The sequence below is a fragment of the Octopus bimaculoides genome, chromosome 12, assembly GCF_046866305.1.
Source record: "Octopus bimaculoides isolate indiv1 chromosome 12, ASM4686630v1, whole genome shotgun sequence".
Lineage (NCBI taxonomy): Eukaryota > Metazoa > Mollusca > Cephalopoda > Octopoda > Octopodidae > Octopus > Octopus bimaculoides.
The window spans coordinates 10,357,636-10,377,635 of NC_142939.1; the positions used below are offsets into that span (position 1 = coordinate 10,357,636).

General features: G+C 32.7%; 1 protein-coding gene across 3 annotated transcripts in view; it reads left to right on the forward strand.

The window, feature by feature from the left end:
• LOC106876766 (diphthine methyl ester synthase) overlaps nucleotides 1-20,000 on the forward strand; it is a 251,206-nt gene that overhangs the window by 193,177 nt on the left and 38,029 nt on the right. The window lies entirely within an intron of this gene.

A 20,000-nucleotide genomic window follows, 5' to 3' on the forward strand; every position in this document is an offset into this window, starting at 1 on the left:
TAATAATAATAATAATAATAATAATAATAATAATAATAATAATAATACTATACTCATACAAATAATAATAATAATATGAATACAATCAATAATAACAACAATAATAACAATAATAATAATAACAATGATAATAATAGTAATAATAATGTAAATTTGAAGAAGTAATACAATCTAAGTGTAGTGCAATAGAAAATAACATGCAGTGCCATTTGGTAAATGTGAGTTCATCTTTATATGATCCTCATGTGATATCCTCCAGACATTCAAGACGTAGGGTAGGGTGGAGTGGGAAGGAAAAATAACACTTTCGGAGAAATGATATCGAATTTGTCAAAAGGTGAACACTTCTGGTAAGATAATAATGTCAGTTAACACAATCGGGTTCCATGGAAATAGAAGGTGGGGTGGTTAGGGGAGGAGGGAGTCATTACGGAATTTGTTTTTGTCCTTTTGTTTTCTATATTAGTGTATCCTTCTCCAATGCAAATTATTGTCTGTTGAATTTCTGCATGTTTGTCTCACTGACTGATTTGTCTTCATTACTTGATATCTGTGTGGAATTATCTTATTCATATATATATATATATATATATATATATATATATATATATATATATATATATATATATATACATATATATACAGGCGCAGACACATGATTGCATATTCACACATAGGCATTTTCGTATCGATATCTATAAATATATATATATATATATATATATATATATATATATATATATATATATATATATATATATCTAAATGCACACACAAGCATTATATATTTGTATATGCATTTATATATGTATGTTTTTATTCATTTCTATGTATATACATAAACATACTCACATACCTATATATGTGTGTTACACAAACTGCATACATACATACATACATACATACATACATACATGCTGTCCCTTACATATGTATCTAAGCATAAGAAGTCATGGAATATTGACAGTAAAATTACTGAAACCCATAAGAGGATCAGGGTCAGATTTTTCTCCTCCAAAGTTCAGCTCTTTTAGTATCAAATATTGTAAGAAACACAGAAATATATATATCAGAATAGCTATAAGTGGGAGAAAACAACACACAAACACACATATACATATAAACCTATAGATTTGCATGTATACTCACTCATGTGCATACACATGCACATACACACACACACACATACACACATAATGTTTCACATTATCTGGGTAATAATCTTGTAGCTTGCTTTCCAAAGCTCTTCTTCCGATATTGGCTACCAGATGCTATCATAGAGTAAGACTTCTCCTTCTTTCGTTTTAAACTCTCTCTCTCTCCTTCCCACTCTCTCTTTCTGTCTGTCTCTCTTTTTATATATATATATATATATATATATATATATATATATATACACACAAGTGAGTGGACAAAAGAAAAATGGGCACTCGATATATATTTTAAAGCTCTAACCTAGAATTAAAGAAGAAAGAGAGCCAAGTACAGAGGATGGAAAGCAGCTGTTCTTACAGGATTTCAGAATCTGGAGTGTTTTGCAAAGTCCAACAACAATGTGTTTAAAAGGTTTTAGCAATGGTTTGAGATCATCTTTAACAATCAAATTCATATAGAATTCACATAGGTGGAATTTCAAAAAATATACAGTTATGTTAATTTTTGTTGAGGACGTTTTTTTGTAAAGCATAGTTCCATTATCTTTTGGAATACTGAATTTTCCTTCACATATTTCCAAATGTTTCCTTTTTCAAGTGTTTAATTTTGGTGAGAACTTCTTTAAGAAGTGTAGCTTCATTGTTTTTCAGAAGTTTGGGTCGTTCCTTGAGCATTTGTAGAAGGGGAAGATTTTGAAGTTTCCTTCACATATTTCCATTTTCCATACCTCCTCTTATCAAATGTGCTGTCTGTGGATTCTTGTATGATGGCAAAGGAAATTACTGGTTTCACCAATATAATTCTCCTTGCATTTGGGGTAAGTAATGCAGTATATGAGATTTTTTGTGCCTTGCAGCTCATATTTGCATTTACTTTGAATAAGAATCCACTCTTAAATTTTACATGGGTGTCCCCATCTATATCTTTGTAGTTATTGTTGTTGCATATTCCACATCTGCTGTCTCCACATTCCTTTATGAAGAATTCTGTTTCATTCTCTGATGTGAATTTTGCTCTTGTAAGTTGTTTTTTAAGTTTTTTTCCTGGCATTTACTATTTCACAGGTAGCCTTTGTCTATCAGCTTTCTCATTTTGGGGCTCTGTAAGAGGTTTCGTTGGTTTGATAACATGGAAAATATTGGTTATTCCAGGGTTATATGTGTTAATAAATGGAATAGTATGTTCCTTGTTTTTTTTTTTTTCTTTTGGAGTCCTAATTGTGTAATGTCTAATTTCATTGCTTTCAAGATTCCATTATTCAAAACTTTCACAGGGTGATTTTGTTTTTGTAAGAATTTTTTTAGTTTGTCAAGTCTACTTTGGCATATTTGTGGGTCAGTTACTCTGGTACAGATGTGCCTTGCCATACTGTATGAGATGTTCCTTTTGATGTATAAGGGGTGGCAATGCTCGGATAAAAATCAAGACTAGTGGCTAAAAAGCAAACTTGACTTTGATGGAATTTGAAATCAAAGTGCAGTGGAGTAAACTGTAACGAATACCACAAAACATTTTGCCCTTCTCCATAATAATTCTATTTCATTTCTCATAGCGAATCATCTCAACAAACTCTTCTATGAACTTTTCCAGAAATAAATTTTTGCCAACACAGATCACTATCTGTTTCCTCATATTGCTGAATTATATCATTTTCTTTTTGTGTGCATGTGTGTGTGTGTGTGTGTGTGTGTGTGTGTGTGTGTGTGTGTGTGTGTGTGCATCTCTTTCATTCATTCTTCTTTTCTATTTTTTTTTTTGTTTTTGTTTTTTTTTACTATTCAAAAAATAAGTTTATTCCATACCTGATCCTCATTGTTCATTTAACCTGCAGAAACACCTCTGTCCTTGTCGAACTACATTTAACCATGTCTTTCCTCTCACAACCCCTTCCAGATCCCCTAATCTCATTTTATTTTTTTCATTTCATCTGTATAATTTTTTGTTCTTTCTTTCCTTTTTTTTTTTCACTTTAATGAAACCAAAACCCTTTCTTTAATGAAACAAAAACCCCTCTCTCACCTTCCCAATCAATTCTATATTATTTCATCCAGCAGATTCAATATGATATTTGTTACATGACCTAAATATCTATTTTCTAAAATAGAGGTTCTTCCTTCAATCTTTCACTATCCAAAAAGAGAATTCTATGTAATCTGTCTATCTATCTGCACATATATATACATATACATACACACACACACACACACACACACACACACACACACACACACACACATATATATATATATATATATATATATATATATATATATATATATATATATATATATATATATATACATATATATATATATATATATGTACACATACACACACACAGATATATATATATACACACAGGCATACATGCATGCATATATATGTATCTATGTATATATCTGTATACATTGACATCTACATATATACATACAAATATAAAAGCACACTTACACACATTTATCAGGAATACAAATTATAGATAGAAATAAAATCCAATAAAATCATAGATAATATGATTTATTTCTTAGGGTAGTGAAGCCACAGACACTCTCGAGTGCCTCACTATCATCATCATCATCATCATCGTTTAACGTCCGCTTTCCATATATATATATATATATATATATATATATATATATATATATATATATGACTAAATAACATAATTCAATATGATATAATGTGTCATGAAACAAATTACAAAATAATAATGAACATTAAAAAGTAAATAAATAACAAAATGAAATACAAGTAAATAATGAAAATAACCAAATAATAATAATAATGATAATGATAATAATGATAACATTAATAATAATAATAACAATAATGATATAACAGGAAATTATTAGTTTCCTATATTTATAACAAATCAGTAGAAAAAAATTATAGTGTGGGTTAAGATATTAACTCTTGTATGTAACTATTATTTATTATTGACTTGAGGGGAAACAAAATAAAGAATAAATATATTGATAATAATAATGGTTTCTGATTTAGGTGCAACGTCAGAGATTTAAGGGAAGGGTATTAGTTGACTATACTGACCCCAGTATTTGACTGGTATCTTATTTTATCACATCCAAAAGAACTTAATAATCTAACTAGAAATACTTATGTGGTGAAGAAAAGTCAACTCTATTTCAATAACTATGATTATTTTAATCATTTTGACAAGGGAGATAATTTTGGACATATTCCAGTCCTCAGTAAACCACAGACTTCATTGTATTTTCGAAAATAATGAGAGAATCTGCAAGTCATTACAGCAAATGCAGTACACTTTATGCTTTGTTGAGGAGGTCTCATAAGTCAGAAACATATCTGCAGTTTTCTCCCATGCTTGCCAAAGTGAATGAAAACAAATTAAATATCAGTCAATGATCTAGTGTTGTTTTTGCTGTTTTTGTAATTTTAATTATATTACAGTTTAATGAGATATTGTATAGTCTGGTATTGTAGTGTTTCTGCCTTACCAATGTTTTGTATAATGTAACATAATAATGTTTCTTTATGTTGGAACAACAAAGCAATACATTTATAAGGAAAGGGTTTGGTTCTGTCTCCCTTTGGGTCCTGAATTCCTGATAGAGTCATAGGACCACTATCATGAATATTGTGTTTTGGGTATTGTTAAACCTAGCAGAGCCCACCTTTCTTTTTCTGTGGTCAGTTCTGCCCTCAACAGGTTTCTGAATTGGAACACACTAGAGTTGGAACAAATTCTAACTCCAGCATTATGGTACTGCTGTCATTAATGACAATGTATCGTATGCTCTAACAACTTTGCTAAATTACCATCTTATGGTTAATTAATCTAATTAATTCAATGATTGGTTGGTGTTTATTATATTATCATATTCTGGAATGATGAAAGGTAAAGCTGATTCTGGTGGGGATTGAGCTAAGAAAGAACATGGAAGGACATAGTTAAGTACCAAAATGTATTCAGTCTGGTGCTGTCTATTTTAGTTAAGTTGGTGTTAACATAACATAGTGAAGATGAAAAATCTAATTACAAATAATTATGTAGTGAAGAAAAGACAATATTAGTGAATGACTAATAGTATCTATAATATTATTTTGACACGGTCTATGAATGCAATGCTTTAAACAAATGCTGTCTTGACTATGGAACGAAATCGAAAACATAATTTATTATACACACAACATTTATATTATTCATCAAGTAATTGACTGGTGAACTATGAAACGAAATTAAAGATGTAATCTATTGTAGACACAACTTTTATATTATTTATATTATTTCTAAGACAGTTGACTGATAAATAAATATTTAAAATTAACTGTGATGTATCTATATTGCTGATATATTTTAAGAATCCACAGCTTAATAGGGCAGCTGCTGTACTTCATTCACTGTAATTGTGGGTTTTCAGTTCAGTGTTATGCACAGTTCTCTGATATGAAAATAAGGATATTGTCCATTGTTATTTCTATTAATGTATTAAGGTTTGCTAATGCCTTACTAATTTAGTTATACTATAGCAGGATAATATTATAGATAATGTCTTCAATTTCATTCCTTAGTGAAAATTGTTGTTTACGTTACGAAATATATCCCTTCGATAAAGATTATACTACGAAATAAAGATTATCAATGGAAGCAATACCTGCATAGAACAGAGCTGATTAATTATGCATGATCAGGATCAAAACTTTTAATTCCTTGACTCAAAATCTACCTAAGTGATGCTGCTAATTTAGCTTTTGTTTTCAGGACAGATCTCATTCCAGTACATTTAGCATTTTCAGTAACAGTAAACACATCTCAAGGACAAACATTTGAGAGAGTTACTTTATTTCTTTGTGAATCAATATTTTTTCAGTCAAATGTATACAACTCTTTCTAGAACACTTCTTGATGTAAACAGAAAACTAAAAGATAACTGTCAGAGTAGAAGAGGTGACAAATGTCTAGTAAAGAATATAGTTTTCAAATATGTTCTCTCCTAAGATTGCATGTTAAGTGCTGTCTATGTGAAGTTTACACCATCTCACAAATTAAATGCTTCAGAAAAATACAGCTTCAATAGAAATTATGTACATCATAGTTCTCTATAAACTTCCAGCACTCTTATAGTTTTTAAAAGAACTATGGAGTTTCCACAGATTCAGCTACATTTAATTATTCTGGAAAGTATTGGAGACAATTCTAGACATGTTTGGATTTTATTCAACATCCTCAGCAAAACACAAACTTTACTGTACCTCTCTCTTACTCTGTATCTGTTTTTATTCAGATTTACTAAATTTCTGATGAGTTGTCATCATTACACTTCTCAAGCTCATATCCCCTTAGTGCCTTCTTTATTCATAGGGTTGCATTTTTATCTCCAGCCACTCTCTCCCTCTCTCTCTCTCTCTCTCTCTCTCTCTCTCTCTCTCAAATTGACAGTATTATATCAGTGTTTCATCTTTGCATTTTATTTCCTGAAATATTGAGACTAATCTGCTTCTATCATCAGGGTAGATTAACCCATATCTGTTTTTTCTTTGCTTTTTCTTTTTGTTTTTCACCGTCTTTGATCTTGTTGGAAACCCTGTGGCATTTGACAGTTATTTTCTGATCATTACAGAATTAGCACTAAACACATTGGTATCATGTTACTTAATTATGGATGGCTATATTAGGAACACTCGTTTAACTCAATTGACCTTTTTAAATAGCTACAGGAATGCATGCTTTTGGGAGAAATGTTCACCAATTAGCAAGATTCTGTGGCTTCCCATGCAGTTCTTTACATTTTTATTAAAGAGTTGGTTTAACCAGATCATGCTCTGAATTCTGGTTTGCAGGTAGTTAGCTATTTGTTCTGCTGAGCGAATCTCTTAAGCTCTCTTTCTTTTCCTTTTACATTAGTGCTTAGTTATAGCCGCCTGCAGTCCTGTATTGTCTTCATCAAAATTGGAAACTTGCTCACACCTTGGGGCTTATTATGCCTCATGACTCTTTGTGGGTGGTTTTATTCTAAGCATTTATTCATAGATGGCCTGTTTGGTTATGGAAACATACAGCACAGGGATGCTATCCTCTCATTAAATGCTTGTTTGAAATCTAACTTGGAAATGATGCTTTCAGAGTCTGCTCTTTCAGTATTAATAATTAAATGCAATGAAACATCATGTGAGTTTTCAATGCAATTAAAAGATAAATAAATGAAATAATATAAAATACAAAAATAGATAAATATAAAATGAAAAAACAAAGTTATTTTACAATATGCAGTGGAAAGGAGGAAACTAGTAACAACAGCAAACATGTAGAAGCATTGCTGTGTGGTTAAGACATTCATTTCATCACAACTACAAGCTTCAGGTTCAATCTCACTGCATGGCACCTAGACACATACCTTTCATCATAACTTTGTGTTGGACAATATCTGTGAAGGGAATTTGGTGTGTGTGAAGGGAATCTGAGTGGTTGGCGTTAGGAAGGGCATCCAGCTGTAGAAACTCTGCCAAATTTAGATTGGAGCCTGGTGTTGCCATCCGGTTTCACCAGTCCTCAGTCAAATCGTCCAACCCATGCTAGCATGGAAAGCGGACGTTAAACGATGATGATGATGATGATGATGATGATGATGAAACTAAATGGAAAGTTGTTTGAGCTACAGTTCCTGTTTCAGAATAGGAGGCTTCATCTGTCATCCAGTTTAACAGCATCACTTGTCGCCTTCGTTGTGTCTTTGATTCATTCTGGGACTTCTGTTGATTATTAATAAAAGCACATACAAATATATACATGAAGAGCTTGTTTCAGTCTCTCTCTACCAATTCCACTCAAGTGCCTTTGCTCAACTCACAGCTCACATTTGCCCAAAGTGTCACGCAATGGGTCTGAACCCAAAACCATGTGGTTGGGAAACAGAGTTCTTAGCCTAACCCTTCCTACACTCACACACGCACAGAGTCTGATATTTGTGTGTATATTATTGGAACCTATAGCGAAATATTGGTCACAGTGGCAGTAGTATTAGTGTCAGTGGTAATAACAACTACAACAACACAAACAACAGTGCTGGGTACTATTTTAGATGTGTACTTCCTCCTCTCATTCTCATCCCAACTCTCTCTTATTCTCTCTCTCTCTCTCTCTCTCTCATATCACATATACATGTATATATAGAAGGATGAATGTGCTTATGCATGTAAGCATGAGTGTGTGTGTGTGTGTATTTGTGTAGATTTTTGCACGTATGTATGTATGTATGTATTAATGTATTTTATATGTGTGCATATGCATATATTAGAGTAATGATGCTATTTTCAGTAAACTCTATCTTTGCCTTTCCTATATTCATACATATTCATATAGCTGCATATTTCTGCACATTTATTTGCATACACTTACTTAAATACATAATGAATAATATTAAATAATATACATTTATGTTTGCAATTCTATGAGTGTATCCACCCAGCCCCGACACACATGCACAAACACTCAAACACACAAACACTTGCACACACGGAAACCCACATATGCACTTTATGTCCATACATATTATGCACGTATGCAAGTATACGTGTTTCTATTATAAGAATGGTCATTTCCTCATAGCAGAAAATACACAATCAAATACACAAAACTCTTATTCAATAAACAATGACGAAAGGATGGTGGAAACTAATTGTGGTCATGTAGTTTCAGATATCTTCTTAATCATCAGTCATTGTTACATTTTACAATGTCTCTCTATTCCCATATTAACCCTTTTCCTTCAACATGGCATTGTTTCAGTCAGTATTATCCATGTCTTTTCCTTTGTTTCCAAGTGTTCTTATAAGGGAGAATACTATATTGAATATTTCCTTTTCAATTGTTTTTCCTGCAGTATGTAATCTAGATCCAACAACAAATCCATTATATTTTGGCGATGACTTCTGATACAAAGAAAATAGTGTCTCCAACGTGGCGCAGTTTCTGTCTAAGTGTAACATGGAATAATTGCCTAGATCTCATGTTAGATTACTGTTAAATGTTTCTTTTCCTTGTTGGACCTCAGTGAATATATCTGTATGCATTTATCTATTATTATATATATAAAAGACTAATGTCGCTCTATTATCCATCCCACTTTTCATAATAGAATACCATTTCCCACCATTGTGAATGAAAAGCAGCATGCTATGTTTTACAAAATATTTCAACTATAGTAATTGTGCTTTTAATGTTTTTTTACCATCTTAGTCTTGTTAGTCACTCTATTATATTTTTTCTGTTATATCTATTCATTAAATAATATTCACACCCACCCACACACGCAAACACCCTCCACAAACACACACGCACACATACATATTTGTAAACCCCTCCAAAACTTTGTCGTAACTTGTCTTTTGTTTTCAATGTTTGTCTCCCAACTCAAACAAGTTCTGTTTTGTTTGTCATATATTTATATATATATATATATATATATATATAAAATTATAAATATATGGCGACAATATACATAGATCATCATCATCATCATCATCGTTTGACATCTGCCTTCCATGCTGGCATGGGTGGGACATATGTATGTGTATATATAACCAGCCGAAATTGCAAGGATAATCTGGATCTCGACTGAAGAGAGAAAACTCCGAATGACCTGTCCGTGTTTTCTTTGTATCGTCTATCTGTATGTTTTGTCCCTTTCTTGTATCACCTAACTGTCTGGATGTTTTGCGTCCTTGTCCCATTCTGTATTATTTATACATGTGTGTATATATATATATATATATATATATATATATATATATATATATATATATATATATATATAGGTATATATCTGTGTGTGTGTATGTAAATGTATATGCATGTATGTGTGTGTATATATATATATATATATATATATATATATACACACATACACATATATATAGGCACAGGAGTTACTGTGTGTTAAGTAGTTTGCTTACCAACCACATGGTTCCGGGTTCAGTACCACTGCGTGGCGTTTTGGGCAAATGTCTTCTACTGTAACCTTGAGCCAACCAAAGCCTTCTGGCTTGCCAGCCCGCAGTCAAACCACCCAACCCATGCCAGCATGGAAAGCGGACGTTAAACGATGATGATGATGATGACCATGATATATAAATATATATATATGTACATATGTATGTATATTAACATACACTCACATCTAGTCAAACTCACACCCTTCACAAACAAACACACATCATCAGATAACACATAAACCATTATTTTCAAAAAGGATCAAATTAATGATCTTTTCTTTTTTTTTTTTTCTTTTTATTACTTTCATTCACGGAAATGTGACCATCTTGGGTCATCACTTTTAAAGGTAATAGTCAATTAGATAAACTCCAGTACATTGTCTAATACTTATTTTATTGATTTCCTGAGCAAAACCAACTTGAATTTAATCCAAGATATTATTTACAAAACCAAATATGCAAATTATTTTTGTTGGATGCACAGTTTTTGTCATTCATTGATATGCAAATACTTGCATACAGACAGGCTTCTGAAAATGTTCTGTCTACCAAATTTGAAGCTCTGGTGGATCCTAGACTTCGGTTGACTACAGTAGCAAACAGTTGTCCAAAGTGCTTTGTGGTGCTAACAAGCCTTAAAATTTACAGCCGTGAAGTCAGCTTCTTAAACACTTAGTCATTCCTTGATGCTTTGGATTGAACTACTGTAAGTACTTCCACACCATGCCTTCAATTACTTTACAGAAATTTCTTTTTCTTCTTTGGAGTCAGAGGAATAGGTATCATCCGATGATTTACAGATGTCATCTGCAATAAATGGTGTCCTATACAAGAGAGATAGGAATATTTAACTGTCAACCAGGTCACTACCTCAGCATCAGCTCAGAGAAAAGCACCCAGTACACTCTGTGAAATGGTTGGCACTAGAAAGGGCATCCAGTTGTAGAAATCATGCCAGAATTGGCAACTGGAACCTGGGTGGCTCCCTAGCTGACCAGCTCATGTCAAGCTGTCCAACCCATGCCAGCATGGAAAGCGGATGTTAAATAATGATGATATATGTGTATGCATATATACATACATGGTCACTTGCACACACACACACACACACACACACACACACACACACATGCCACATGGATGTTTCGCCCCCATCATGCATCTCTGCACACAAATCTCAATAACATCATTATAATGTGTATTGACCCCTTCATCCACTTTGTCTCTTTTTTTTGCCTACATTTTGATTTGATATTCGTTTTAGAAATAATTGTCCCCATCCAGCTCACAAGATTCTGTTTATGCTTCAATCCTGCTCATAAACCCAAACGAGTTTGACTTACTTGTTTTAGATTGTTGAAACAGGGAGTGTTTACACAGCTTCACAACAACAAGGTTTTATAGCAGCCATAAAGCTACAATTATATTTTATTGCTTTGGTGGGAGTGTATATATGATTATATTAACCACAATGCTTGATTTGTCATTTTATTTTGTGTATCAACTCATGAAGTATGAAAGGTAAATTTGGACGCACAAACTTAAAGAGCTTTAGAACTTAAAGAGATGTAATTAAATACAGCAAGAGTGTTTTGTCCGATGCATTGTAGATCCTGCCAATCCACAATTGTACCGTAACAATGATATTTCTTAGTAGAGAGTAGATACCAGAAACTTTATGTTGCGTATGTTTAACTTTTGTCATCATAATGATATCCCAGAAACGTTTTTAAAAGACTATACAGCAAGTATCCCTCTGAAAAAGAAGCTGAGCATTTTATTGAACTGGAATTATTGGCAGAATGCCTTAGCAAGTTGTCTGCGAAGCTGGACTCTTGCCAAGGAATTCATCAAGAGAAACGTAAGTGTTGGTGAGTGTGTGTTAGTATGTGTGAGGGAAGGTGCACGTTTGTGTGTGTCTGTCTTTATATATATATATATATATATATATATATATATATATATATATAGATATAGATATATATATATGTATAGATAGATGTAGATATAGACATAGATATTTTTTTTTACTGTAAAGTGTTCAGTGAGTATTTTGTGTTGTTTCTAAGGCTACACATTTTTTGTGCTCTAACTAGTATTTATTGAAGCAAAAAGGAAAAAAAAAAAAAAATTTGGTAATGCTAATCATGGGGATAATAATGATAATGATAATAATATTATAATAATAATGATGATATTAACAACAATAATAAAAATGTTTTCTTCAATTACCCTGAGGACTTCAACAAGAACATTATAAAAAGTAATTTATATATACATACATCGTTTATCATCATCATCGTTTAACGTCCGCTTTCCATGCTAGCATGGGTTGGACGATTTGACTGAGGACTGGTGAAACCGGATGGCAACACCAGGCTCCAGTCTGATTTGGCAGAGTTTCTACAGCTGGATGCCCTTCCTAACGCCAACCACTCAGAGAGTGTAGTGGGTGCTTTTACATGTCATATATATATATATATATATATATATATATATATATATATATATATGTATATATAAGCATACATACACATATATACATATATATGAATGTATGAATACATGTGCAAATACACACACAAATGTGTGTGTATATACATATATATGTTCATATACATATATATAAAGCACGGTCATTTTAATCCACACATTCCTACATACATGCATACACACACACACACATTTGATATATTTGTAAGTGTCAGTTTTCATATGAGATTTGCTAATAGTTACCGTTGTTTTGTCCACTTCCCTGATCTTAGAGGAAAAATTTCAGATAAGGGAGAATTCCTTGCCTATGTCATTCATTACCTCACTCCTTAACTTAATTATTTAAATTTTTGCTATTAGTTTATCAGATTCATTTCCCTTAGTTCATTTTATTATTTCATTATGCAAATCATACTGGCCAAAATCTTTCTCTCTTTATTTTCCTATATTTTAAAAACTTGTTGTGAATAACGGACAGAGTCAAGACTATTGCAAAGGTTGCAAGATGCAATGAAAATTTTAGGAAAATAAAAATAATAAGTGGAAAATTTAACGGTGAGTGTGTTAAATTTTAAGGCACAAAAAGAAAATGACTCTGCCCAGACACAACAGAATACGCACACACACACACACACACACACATACATATATATATATATATATATATATATATATATATATATATATAATGGCATTAACTATATAGTAATGCCTCACGCTTAGAGGGACTAAATAAGTCAAAAACTACCTTAAAATAAGCACATATTTACCGAAAGCGAGGGAATGCAACTTTCAAAAATTTTACCTCCTAAAAACATTTAACTTAACGGCAAACCACTGGTAGATAGATAGATAGATATATACATACATATATAAATAGAGAGAGATATGTATACATATGTATACATGTGTGTATATATATACACACACACACACACATATATATACATTATATATATATGTTTTTATATATACATTTTATATATATGTTTATATATATATATATATATATATATATATATATATATATATATATAAAATTCCATACTTGTGTTTATACATGTGCAACTGTACTAACATGCATACATACATACACATGTGTGCACACATGCATGTGCATGTGCACACATATGCACACACACACACAAGATTTACGTTGCTTACTTGATAAGGTTTTTCTTATTCATAGATTTTTTTTTCTGAAACAAGGAATATCAGCTGTCTCGGTTATTTTTATGGGCTTTTGTTTTGTTTCTTCTTTTTTTTTTTTACTTTCAGTTATTACTCTAAATAAAATGTCTTTCAGAAAAATGATAAAGAAATAGATTTTTGTCATCCCCACCCTTCCTCCTGCTCCCCCTTATTGGTGTTTCAAATGACATTTTTATTTACTTTTTTATCTATCTAAATTTTTTCATCTATCAATGATATATATTTCCTGTTGAAAACAATAGATTATAGTATCATCATCATCATCATCATCATTATCATCATTATTATTCTTGTTGTTATTGTTGTTGTTGTTATTAAGGTGGCAAGTTAATAGAGTCGTTAGCACATCAAATAATGTGCTTAGTGGCATTTTTTTTTTTTTTTGCTCTTTGCATTCTAAGTTCTAGTTATGCTGAGGTCATCATTACTTTTCATCTTTTGGGGGCTTAATGAAATAAATACTCTTTGGAGTGAGACGACTTACAAAGGTCATGTGAATTCCTGCTGCTGCTGCTGCACTTCTCATAAATGCGTGCACATTTATAATTGTTCAAATGATAACTTGTTCTACCTGCTCATTGAATTAGCATGTGTCTGGCTGAGTATTCCACAGCGATGTGTGCCCTTAATGTAATTCTCATGCAGAATCTGTGGTTGTGTAAGAAAACTGAAACTTTGAATTACAGGTACAATCCGTTCAGTAAGCTTCAGTACAGTTTCCGTCTACCCAGTTTCACTCATAAGGCTGGGGTCAACATAAAACTATAGTGAAAAAGAAAAGACATTATTAACATTATTTACAATTGACAGATATTTGTCCTCATCTTGTTTGTTATTAACACAACGTTTCGGCTGCTATACCCTCCAGCCTTCATCAAGTGTCCTGGGGAAATTTCAAACCTGGGTTCTCCTTCGAAAAGTATTATTCAATGTTATCATTATTATTATTTTTGTTATTATTATTCAAGTCACTACCTGTAATCGAACTCAGAATCTTGGGGTTAGTAGCCCATGCTCTTAACCACTACGCCATATGCCTGTGGGCGTAGTGGTTAAGAGCGACTTCCTGGAGAGAGTACCAGTCCAGCATGACCAGCTGACAAAGCACTTCCCACTTTGCATTAGAGTCTTTGCTAATACTGTTGAACCTATTTGTGGACAGTTGACTGAGCCATATGTGTGTTGACTGTCTGACCATGGAGATTGTCAGAAAAAGGCAACAGTTACAAGACACAAACCTCTAACTTGTCAACTATTTTAATGATACACTATCCACTTGGCAATCTGCAGCATTCTGTATCACAGGGGTAGGGTATGCATATAGAGGGTAGGGGTTGCTTGTCTGAATTGATAGAGTATTGTTTTAATATCCTCTTTGCCATTGGCTATTCTACATTATTGATATTTATTCTTCACTGGGGACTTTTCCATTACTGTTTTCCCAGTAATGCAACTGACTTGCTTAAGTACAAATGTTTGTTTTATATACTGCACACACACACACACACACACACACACACACTATTTTCATTTATATGTGTATTTGTATGTTTTGTTTATGCACACGTATTTCATCATCATCGTTATCATCAATATAATCATCATCATTTTAATGCAATCTTTCCATGCTTGCTTGGGTCTGACAGAGATTGTTGAAGTAGATTTTCTACAGCTGGATGCCCTTCCCGTCACTAATCCTTACCTGTTTTCCCCATAGTAAAGCATGTTTTGACATAAGCATGGAAGTGCACCACTGCTTGCATCAGTGATGCTTGTTTTCAGTTACTCTGCAACGTCAAGGCAAGGAGACACACACACACATGCATACATACATAAATATAAATTTTCAAATTTGCTGTATTGATGTACATTTGCATGCTGAATCTGATTTTGAGATTCATTTATTCCAGAAAAATTTTAGGAAAAGGTTGCATAGATTGAAAGTTGATAATTTTTACCCAATCAGAAAACAGGATTTGGAAGCTAGCCCTTTTTTGCATGATAGCTGTTTATCATAAAATGAAAGTAAACAGTACAGTAATGTAGTTTTAATTGAAATGAAAACAATTACATGTCTTAACAAAAGGTGGAGATGCAGCATGTGTGAGAGGTATTCATATACAGAGAGAGGGGAAAGGCATAAAAGAGAGAGAGAGAGAGAGAGAGTCTGATGTCAACAGGTAGAGTGTGGGAGATTAATTGATCTAAAAGTTGAGCTATTGCTCATAGAAAATTAAACGTTTTGACTAATTATAACTGAATACCTTGTTTTGGGGACACATTTCAAAAACTAAATCCATTTTTCTCACTTTCCTGGCAGCTATCACTCCTTCAAGTTTTTTTTTTTTTTTTTGCTTGTTTGGCAAGTGATGTGACACTTCATAGAATCTTCCTCTGAACTTCCCCCATGAGCGAATTCTATATTTATTTGACAACACCCTCAAACCAGATGTGACACACATCGGCCTCCTTTAAAAGAGAGCCGTTACTAAATTTTCCATACTGACCGCTCCGAAGAACACATTCACAGATAATCAATTAATCACCACCTTACATGTGTATATATAATAAATATATTCAAGAAGCTAATATATATTTTATAATATATATATGTATATATATATATATATATATATATAAGTCAGTAAATAGTGGAGTTGTGTTATATTTTCAATTGGCCGGATAACTGAAGAGATGTTGGCGTGGACTCCCACCCTGGCATCCGAAACTCAGAGTTTTATCATGGCTACTGAATAAGTGTCACATGTTTTTACAGATATATATACATACATACATATATATATATATATATATATGTATGTAGGTGGGGCTGTGTGGTAAGAAGTTTGCTTCCCACCCACAAGGTTTCAGGTTCAGTGCCATTGTGTGGGACCCTGGGCTAGCGTCTTCTACTATAGCCTCGGGCCAACCAAAGCCTTGTGAGTGGATCTGACAGACGGAAACTGAAAGAAGCCTGTCGTATATATGTGTGTGTATATGTATGTGTGTGCGTGTGTGTGTTTGTGTCAGTGTTTGTCCTTGCACCATCATTTGACAACCAATGTTGATGTGTTTACGTCCCTGTAACTTAGCAGTTTGGCAAAGAGGCCGATTGAATAAGTATTAGGCTTACAAACAATACATTCTGTGGTTGATTTGTTTGACTAAAGGTGGTGCTCCAGCATGGCTGCAGTCAAATGGCTGACACAAGTAACAGAATAAAAGAATATATATATATATATGATATATATACATCATCATCATCATCATCATCGCGGACGTTAAACGATGATGATGATGATGATGATGTATATATATATATATATATATATATATATATGTGTGTGTGTGTGTGTTTATGCCTGTGTGTGTGTGTAGTTAAGTGTTTTGTCATTTCTCTCTCATTTTCCTATTAGCTGGATGTGATAATAACAGTTCTGATATATATAATATCAATAATTTCATCATCAGGAATCTCAAACTATTGGTCATTTAAATCTCAACAGATTAACAGACTACCTTGTCTGAGGAAACATGAAGAAAAGGCAAAAAGAAAAGAAAAAAATATGAATAAAATATATACAAAATAATGAAGTAAAAATAAAATGAAATAAAAAATATATAATTTTAGAAAACAAACCCAAGTCAAATCACAAAGTAAATAATTACCTTTTTTCTTTCTTTTCTTTTATTTCTTTTGTCTTAATATTGGCATTTCAAATGAGTCCACTATATTTTCAGAGTCATTGTTTAACCTAACTTAATACTCACCAGAATTATTCTTCATAAATGCCAAAAATCCCAGGAGAAGTTATTTATTTATTGCCTCTTACTATAGTCTGTTAAATACTTTCTCCGTTTTTTTTTGTTTTGTGTTTTTTTTCTTTATGTTTTTCCTATACAGTATATAAAACTAAAACCAAAAACTAAAACAGTAAAAAGTAAAAAAAGTATCGATGTTTTTCAGATTATTGAAATAAACTTGATTTTATATTATTATTTAATCTTTTCTTAGTTTTGTAAATGTTTGTTCATATTAACACATAGGGTTGCACTAGTCTGCAAAGTTTTGATATTTCTGTTGTTGTCAGCTCAGATTGAACAGGTTTGTGACCAAAAATATTCCATCCATGGCCATCTTGTACTTTAGGGTTGCAGGGAGGTCTTCTGCATATTGTATTTGTGACTACAGCAGGTCTTCATTCATTTTCAAGGTAGCAAGATATGTGTTTAGGTAAATCTAACTGTTGTTTCTACTCAAGTGATCGCATAGAATCTCCCTAATTTTCTCAAATCCCCAAGGTTCCTTAACCCCACTTCCCATGAACATCAAACAAATGCATCTGTAGTTGTGACTGAAAAAACATTTGCTTTCCTTGCATCATAATGCAACATTATATGCTTTCATTTGCCCTCTATATTAGTGAAGTTGATTCAGACATCACCAAAACCAGGCCTTTTTCATGCAAACACAAATGCTCATAGAGAAAAGGTAAACCTCTTTCAAAGGTAACACACGAAATAAACACTACAATTAAGGTGTCTCTACCACATGTTCTTTGTGTATTCCACTCATTTCCTTCGGGTTTCTCTAATTGTAACTGGGTCCTTAGAATAAAAGCTGTTCCTGCTTTATCAGAATACTAACAAGATATTTTCATGTTAACCAGCATTTTAATGTTAACAGCCTTTCAATGTTTATTAGTCTTCCAATGTTAACCAATCTTTTAGTGTTTACCAGTGTTTCTAAGTTAACTAGACATTTAGTGTTTACCAACTTTTCAACATTAACCAGCCTTTCAATGTTAACCCGGTTTTCAACGTTAACCAGCTTTACAATGTTTATCAGTCTTTCAATGTTAAATAATATCCCATTGTTTACTTGCCTTTTAATGTTATCAATGCTTAAAATGCTTATCAATGTTTGCCAGCCTTCCAATGATAACAACCTTGTCTATGTTTACCAGCTTTTCAGTGTTTACTAGTTTTACAATGTTGACCAGTCTTCGTATGGTTAACAGTCTTTCAATGTTTACAAGTATTTTTTCCATCCATTCAATGTTTACTTGCTTTGCAGTGTTTACTAGTTTTTTCAGTGATAACCTGCCTTTCTATTGTTACCAGCTTTCCAAAGATAACCTGCTTTCAATGTTTACCAGTATTTTAATGTTTACCAGCGTTTCTATGTTTACCATGTTTAACATTATATAGATGACATCTGACTTGTTTCTCTCCAGCCTCTACAAGTCCTCCATTCTCAATACCTGTGCCTCTCTGCTTTGCATGAAAACAAACACCTTTTGCACAGGCTTTTCACAGTCTAATTCCACACCAAGGATTCATCTTTTATCACCAACAAAGGTACAAAATCACTGAATTTCCTCCTCTTTCTTACACTCATTACTCTACTTTCACTACTAATTGTTGTTGTTGTTGTTGTTGCATTGTTTAGTCCCAGACCATCTTTTATTGATCAGACCATACAGTCCAAGAAAATATCAGCTGTGGCCATTCTGGTTTATTTTCAAACATGGTATCACGATTTTCACCCTTTTTTTTTAATTTTTATCTTTTACTTGTTTCAGTCATTGGACTGCAGCCTTGATGGGGCACCACCTTGAAAGGGGTTTTAGTTGAATGAACCAACCCCTGTACTTATTTTTAAATCTGGTACTATTCTATAACTGCTAAGTTATGAGGACATAAATAAATCAACACCGATTATTAAGCAGCGATGAGACAAATACAAACGTAAAGATATGCATGCCTACACACACATGCTCATGCACACACACACACACACACACACACACACACACACACACACACAGTGGGCTTCTTCCACACTGGTTCTGTTCACCAAATTCACTCACATGTTTGTCCAAGATGCTGTACAGCAGGAGATTGAATTGAAACTGTGTGGTTGTGAAGCAAGCTTTTTAACCACTCAGCCATGTCTTCTGCATATCTAAAAATGTCAAGTATAATCAGAAATTCGTTATCAAATGTGTTCTTCCATTTAGAAGACTAACATGTGATTTGAGTAAGATTTGCCTGTTATTTCTTGCCGAGACTCAGTTGATGTCTTTTCCAAAACTAATTCTGAAGCTTAGATTACGCAAATCTCCTATATTTACTGAGATATCCGAACAGTTCATGGACTTCATTTC